This window comes from Salmo salar, chromosome 18, assembly GCF_965601325.2.
Source record: "Salmo salar chromosome 18, fSalSal1, whole genome shotgun sequence".
NCBI classification, from domain to species: domain Eukaryota; kingdom Metazoa; phylum Chordata; class Actinopteri; order Salmoniformes; family Salmonidae; genus Salmo; species Salmo salar.
The window spans coordinates 4,706,344-4,714,172 of NC_138308.1; positions in this window are offsets into that span (position 1 = coordinate 4,706,344).

The window sequence follows — 7,829 nt, forward strand, 5'->3', positions numbered from 1 at the left end:
GTCAATCTAAGTTACATAACAAAAAAATGCCCATCAAAATCTGTCAGTTTAAGCGAGAGATACATATCTGGGGTTTTTTGCATTGGATGCGTCTCAATCCACCGCATCCTCCAGTGTCGCACTTCCGCATCTGCGGTGAAAGGTGGCAGAGCTAGAGCGGTGTTTGTCAGATCCCGAAAATTGGGCTTCTCACGAAAATGCCTGTAGCGTCCAAACAGTTTGATCTAAAATCTCTATGGAAAGGAACATGATGGTGTTCTTCATTTTGCTCCACGACCCCCACAAGTGTCAGGGGACTCGTCTGAAGTCAGTACCATCTGTTTGTAGCGTTCAAACCATTCGGGCTACAAACAAATGTGACCCCACTGCGGAAAGGGGAGATTCTCACAAACACGATGGTTGACGACCACAAGTGTCACAGGACTCATCTGAAGGTTACCGGTACCTGTTTAAAAAATGAATGGAAGAATGAAGGTAGTTTTGTGCCTACCCCAACAAACGGGTTAAATATGTGTAAAATATTTATAGATATTTCCTGAGCTTTCTTGAATCTCTCAGATATAGCACAGACACTTAAAAGCCTTGTTTCTTATGATTTATTTTTTGACTGTCTTTTTTGCCATTATGAATGTGTTATTCATATAACACATTCATATAGTAGTAAAGGCCAAATTCAATATTTTATAATTAAAACCAAATATATATTTAGTTTTGATACCTAAAGGGGTCCTAAAATTCAAAATCAAATCGCTAAATGATCCATAGTATGACCATCTTAAAACAATTCCATATTTCAGCTTAGCCCCCCCCCCCCCATCCAACCTCTTAGACTTACAGGGGTTAAATGTTATATTCATTTTATGGTCTTTTTGGTGTGCATTGCATTACAGGAAGACCTCTCACCACACAATAGATTATGCTACACTGCTATGTCTCCAAAATGTGCAATGTAGAGCTACAAATCGTTGTTGACGCCCGCCAACAAGAGCTCCATGATGGGCTCCCTGTCCGAAGCGTATGGCTATGTGTCTTACCTGAGAGAGAAGGGCGGTGCACCACTCACCTCCAGCCAGATGAGGGCACCGTACATTGGAGCTCTGTTAACCATCAGGAGTCTCCAGGCCCTTTATGAGTATCTTGTCAAGCCCCAGCCTCAACTGGTCAAGCTCAACCCCCTACAGCCCAAGCTTCAACCACAAGGTGTTAGCAATAATATCATAACAACCTGCAAGCTTGTATGAAATACACACAAAATGTTAAAATGCAATAGCTAAAGGATTTATGCATTAAAACGTCCGTTCGGCTGGCTTGGACATGGGCCGAATGAAGCGCAGATTGAGCAATGTCTGTTGTCCCCTCCAGAGATTGGACAGTTTGATGAACTGAGCTGGTGATCCTTCTTCTCTGTGCCTGGGGGCATAGTGTCCATCAACGGGGCACAGATATCATCAGCCTGAGGAAGGAGGAGAATATCGAGGGAGAGTTACTGGGTGATAAGGGGTTTCCCTAGCCATGTGTGTCAAAATATATTGGATGGGAATTATTGTGACCAGACTACATCATTGTAAGTCAAACACTTGTGCAATTAGAGAGATACAGCATAACACATGCATACATTCACTATGTTTATCTTCTGAGCTGCCTTGTGGAGATGGTTGAAGGCCCACTTGTCTGTGGCGTTCACATGGCATTGGACTTTATCAGGAGGGCTGTAGAGGAGAGACAGAGAGAAGTGACAGAAGAGACTTGAGAGGAGTGACAGAGAGGAGAGGAGTGAGAGAGACAGAGAACATTATTTAAAATCCTAATGAGAAGACTGATGACATCCACGCTAATACATATGTAGACTTTCCACCAGGCCTCTTTCATCACACTGTGGGTGATGTTATTTGATGTGATGTAAGGTTTTCTGTAAGGCTTTGTAAATTAAACGATGCATACAATGCCTTCTAAAGCCTAATGACATCCAAGCTGTTACATTGGCCACACAATGTGTTTTGTAAGCATTGTCTATGTCTATGTACAAATCTTATAGCAATCCATACAGCATGTGAAACGTCTTCAAAGGCCTAATGTAAACTTTTTTCATCTTCATCCCGTATGAGGCTGCGTTGTGCAGGGAGATGAAGCCTCCTTTGAGGCCTCCTTTGACCTGAGCGTTGTCGTCAGCCCCATGGTCCTGGATGTCCGTGTCTCCCTCCTTCACCATGTTCAAAGACATGTTACCATCACAGTTCTTCTTGGTGGGGATACACACAGACAGATAGTCATTAAAATGTGTGAGAAGCATTTTACGTAAAAAGTTATCGTTCTATATGTTGTGGTACTGAATATAAAAAAAGCATCCTAGTACCCTTCCGTAAATCAAACGCAATTATTTTGGAAGAGCCAATATGAAAGGCACAGTAAGGAAGACTGACATTGAGCATCAGGAGATATCTTGGCTATTTGCCCTTGGCTGTAGCCTCAAAGAGAGGGGTGAAATTCCACAGGTCAGCTAGGTTGACCAATGCTCCGTTTCTCACCAGCAGCTCAAGCAACCTCATAGTGACCGTAGGACCAGACACACAGGGACACTATAACACTGAACATTTCATTTACTCTATGTATTTAGTGCAAAACAAAATGTAATATTAAAGATGTATTCAATCAATGAACTAAAGGCAACTCAAAGAGAGTAGGGCCAGACTGGTAGTAGGGTGTACTAGTCACACAACACATAGCCAAATGTAGAGTAAAATATTTAAAAAATAATCTTTGCATTTAACCAATATGCTGTACTACTGTAAAATAGATTTTCTGCACAGTTTGTCTGTCTCGGATCCTCTCTGCTCAGCAAAGGTGTGGGAACTTTGCTTGGTGACGTCAGCAGCCTGAAGCTCCTCTGTATTCAGCTAGGCTCTAGGAGCCAAGGAGCCTCTAGGAGCTCTGGTGACAGGTGACCTGTAACACACAAGACAAATAGGATAAATAGCATGTGATTAACAACATTAGCTGTCACACTATAATGAAAGCATTTGAAAAGTCCATACCTGTTTACGTGAGTAGCTAGTGGTGTGAAGAGTTGTCTTTCTCGAAGCAGTGGTGGCAGCGTTGCTTCAGGGGTCAGGAGACTGGAAAACACAAGAGGACCTCAGGTAAGTAGCAGGTGAACATAAATGGTAAATGACACTCATGCCTATGAAGAAGTGTGGAAAAAATCTTCGGTCGGTGTCCTGCTATTGTTTTGCTGCCTCTATCCTTATTGCAGATAAGTTAACCAGCCAATTACAGGCCAACAGGTGGATTCCACACTGCGTCCGAGTTATGTTCCCTGCATATAACGAAAACTACCAAAACGTCCAATAACTACTCACTCTGTCATGTTGAATAGTTATGTTGCAGCTGCGAGTCTGCGACACCTGGATCCATAAGTAAGTAGTCCTGCAGAAGGGAGAGGGAAAGGGCACACAGACACAGGTGGTATCTGAGCATTTTAAAGAAATTATAAATGAATGGTCTGTCTTGGTTTGAAGCTACTTTAAAGTGGTTTCACCACTTTAAGGTACAGGCCACGAGTGGGTTGTTAGTAGACAAAGACAATGTTAGTTAAGAGCATAGATGCGGTGGAACGCAATTGTACACTCTCGCCTCTAATAGAATTAACTCAAACTAATGTTTACGACCACAAATAATAATAATTGTAGTGGTGTGGTAGTGGTGTGTGTTTTTAATCGTGGACATCGACTTTTCCACTTCAGCATGCTTTTGTGGCATAGTTGATGCCAAGCAGGGCTATGGGCCAGAAGGTTGAGGGTTCACCAACCACCACGGATGAGCTAACTCTCCTGTTTAATTTACACTATGATCAGAGCCGGCTGCAGACAATGATCAGCTAGGTGGAAATCTGATTTTCACCATTTTGATGCCATATTAATAATTATATAAAATAGATGCAACGAATTTTCCACCAACAGGTTTCTGGGCCAAAGCACAACACAACCAAGAAAAAAAACATACAGAGTTTGGGCACTTCAAAACATTGGTTTGCGTTTTCAACACCACAATAAATAGACTGTCAATCTCGACAAACACAAAATACATCCCTCTCTACCTTGTAGGCCTACCCAGTATCGAAGGCTTAGCTTGACAATCTCCGAATGTCATAACATTTTCAGGTGTTTTGTAACAGATGTCTCTTTTCATTCATCAAATGGCTGCTGCACAGTCTGGATTCAGACAGTGCAAAGAGTTTTAAGGGATTGCGCAATAAAGTCTGTGAATTATTTACATTTACATTTACATTTTAGTCATTTAGCAGACGCTCTTATCCAGAGCGACTTACAGTAGTGAATGCATACATTTTTTTTTTTGTACTGCCCCCCGTGGGAATCGAACCCACAACCCTGGCGTATTTCTATTGTGGTGCCTATTTTTTATTCATATGTGTCACGACTCCCACCGAAGGTGGCGCCCCCTCCTGCTCGGGTGGCGCTCGGCGGTCGTCGTCACCGGCCTACTAGCTGCCACTGATTCCTTTTTTGTTTTCCCCCTTTCTGTTATTGTTTGCACCTGTCCGTAGTTGGGTTGATTAGCGGGGCTATATGAGCTAGCTGGCCCGCCTGCTCTTTGTGCGGGATTGTTTCTCTGTTGTTTGCTTGTGTACACGCTGATTGTGTTTTTGCGCCAGTGCGTGGTTTTTGCGCCGACTGTGTTTTCCCCTGACTGTGTTTTCCCCTGACTGTGTTTTCCCCTGACTGTGTTTTCCCCTGTGTTTGGGGCACTTTGTTTTGTGTGCACTCTCATCGCTGTTTGGGGTGGCTTGTGTTTTCGCCATTTGGCTCATTAAAAGCCACTACCCTGTATCGCTGCTTCCTGCGTTTGATTCCTCTCCCACTACGCCCGAGCATTACAATATGCCTTGACTTATTCCAAATGTTGTTGTGTTACAGCCTGAATTCAAAATGGATTAAATAGATTTTCTCTCACCATCTACAAACAATACCCCATAATGACAAAGTGAAAACATGCTTTTAGAAATGTTTTCCAATTTATTGAAAATGAAATACAGAATTATCTAATTTACATAAGTATTCACATCACGAGTCAATACTTTGTAGAAGCACCGTTGGCGGCGATTACAGCTTTGAGTCATCTTGGGTATGTCTGTATCAGCTTTGTACATCTGGATTTTGAGATTTTCTCTCATTCTTCTTAGCAGATTTTCTCAATCTCTGTTAAATTAGATAGGAAGCGGTGGTGAATAGCAATCTTCATGTTTTTCCAAAGTGTTTCAATAGGATTCAAGTCTGGGCTTTGGCTGGACCACTCAAGGACTTTCACATTCTTGTTCTGAAGCCATTCTAGTGTTTCTTCAGCTGTATGTTTGGGGTCATTGTCCTGTTGGAACATAAATCTTTGCCCCCAGTCTAAGGTAATTTGCACTCTGTAGCAGGTTCTCATCAAGGTTTTGCCTGTATTTGACTCCATTCTTTGTTTCCTCTATCCTTACCAGTCTCCCAGTCCCTGCCGCATCCCCATAGCATGATGCTGCCACCACCATGCTTCACGGTAGGGATGATGTTAGATGGGTGATTAGCTGTGCCTGGACTTCTTCAGACATAGTGATTTGCGTTCAGTCCAAAGAGTTCCATTTTTGTCTCATCAGAATATTTTACATTATAATTTCAGTCTTTCATGTGCCTTTTTGCAAACTCCAGAAGTGCTGTCATGTGCCTTTTTCTCAAGAGTGGCTTCCATCTGGCCGCTCTCCCATGAAGCCCAGATTAGCGAAGTGGGGTAGAGACTGTCGTCCTTCTGGCAGGTTCTCCCATCTTAGCCAGGGGACTCTGTAGTTCTGTAGTGGTCATTGGGTTCTTGGTCACCTCCCTGACCAAGGTACTTCATGCCCAGTTGCTCACTTTCGTCAGACGGCAGAGTCTGGGTAGTTCCATATGTTTCCCAATCATAGAGACCACTGTGCTCTTGGAAACATTCAACACTCTAGAAATTGTTTTATACCCTTCCCTGGATATATGCCTCATTACAATCCTATCACGGAGACCTACAGACAGTTCCTTGATATTCATGATATAGTTTCTGCGCTGATATGCAGTATCAACTGTGGGACCTTATATACAGTGCATTCAGAAAGTATTCAGACCTCTTGACCTTTTCCAAATTTTGTTACATTACAGCCTGATTAAATAGTTTTTCCCCCCTCATTAATCTACACACAATACCCCATAACGACAAAGCAAAAACAGGATTTTATCATTTATAAATGTATTAAAAATCACATTTACATTTACATACAGTACCAGTGAAAAGTTTGGACACCTATACATTCAAGGGTTTTACTTTATTTTTAATATGTTCTACATTGTAGAATAATAGTGAAGACATCAAAAATATGAAATAACACATATGGAATCAAGTAGTAACAAAAAAGTATTACATCTAAACATATATATAAATAAAAGTAGCCACCCTTTGCCTTGATGAGAGCTTTGCACTCTCTTGGCATTCTCTCAACCAGCTTCACCAGGAATACTTTTCCAACAATCTTCAAGGAGTTCCCACATATGCTGAGCACTTGTTGGCTGCTTTTCCTTCACTCTGCGGTCCAACTCATCCCAAACCATCTCAATTGGGTTGAGCTCGGGTGATTGAGGAGGCCAGGTCATCTGATGCAGCACTCCATCACTCTCCTTCTTGGTCAAATAGTCCTTACACACCTGGAGGTGTGTTGGGTCATTGACCTGTTGAAAAACAAACGACAATCACACTAAGCACAAACCAGATGGGATCAAATCAAATTTATTGGTCACATACACATGGTTAGCAGATGTTAATGCGAGTGTAGCCAAATGCTTGTGGATGGCGTATCACTGCAGAATGCTGTGGTAGCCATGCTGGTTAAGTGTACCTTGAATTCTAAATAAATCACTGTCAGTGTAACTTCATGCTTCACAGTGTAAACAACACATGGAGAGACCATCCGTTCACCAACACTGCATCTCACAAAGATACAGCGGTTGGAACCAAACATCTCAAATTTGGACTCATCAGACCAAAGGACAGATTTCCACCGGTCTAATGTCCATTGCTTGTGTTTCTTGGCCCAAGCAAGTCTCTTCTTCTTATTGGTGTCCTTTAGTAGTGGTTTCTTTGCAGAAATTTGACCATGAAGGCCTGATTCCCTCAGTCTCCTCTGAACAATTGATGTTGAGATGTGTCTGTTACTTCAACTCTGTGAAGCATTTATTTGCGGTGCAATTTCTGACGCTGGTAAGTCTAATGAACTTATCCTCTGCAGCAGAGGTAACTCTGGGTCTTCCTTTCCTGTGGCGGTCTTCATGAGAGCCAGTTTCATCATAGTGCTTGATGGTTTTTGCAACTTTCAAAGTTCTTGAAATGTTCCGTATTCACTGACCTTCATGTCTTAAAGTAATGATGGACTGTTGTTTCTCTTTGCTTATTTGAGCTGTGCTTACCCTAATATGGACTTGGTCTTTTACCAAATAGGGCTATCTTCTGTATACCACCCCTACCTTGTCACAACACAACTGATTGGCTCATACACATTAAGAAGGAAAGAAATTCCACAAATGTACTTTTAACAAGGCACAATCTGTAAACAGAGTAATATAGAGTGCAGTGATGTGTCCTGTATGGAGCATTGGTGACAAATTTGATGGCCGAATGGTAAAGAACATCTAGCCACTCGGGAGCACCCTAACCTGTAATTTACATCACCGTAATCTAGCATGGGTAGGATGGTCATCTGAATCAGGGTTATTTTGGCAGCTGGGGTAAAAAAGGAGCAATTACAATAGAGGAAACCAAGT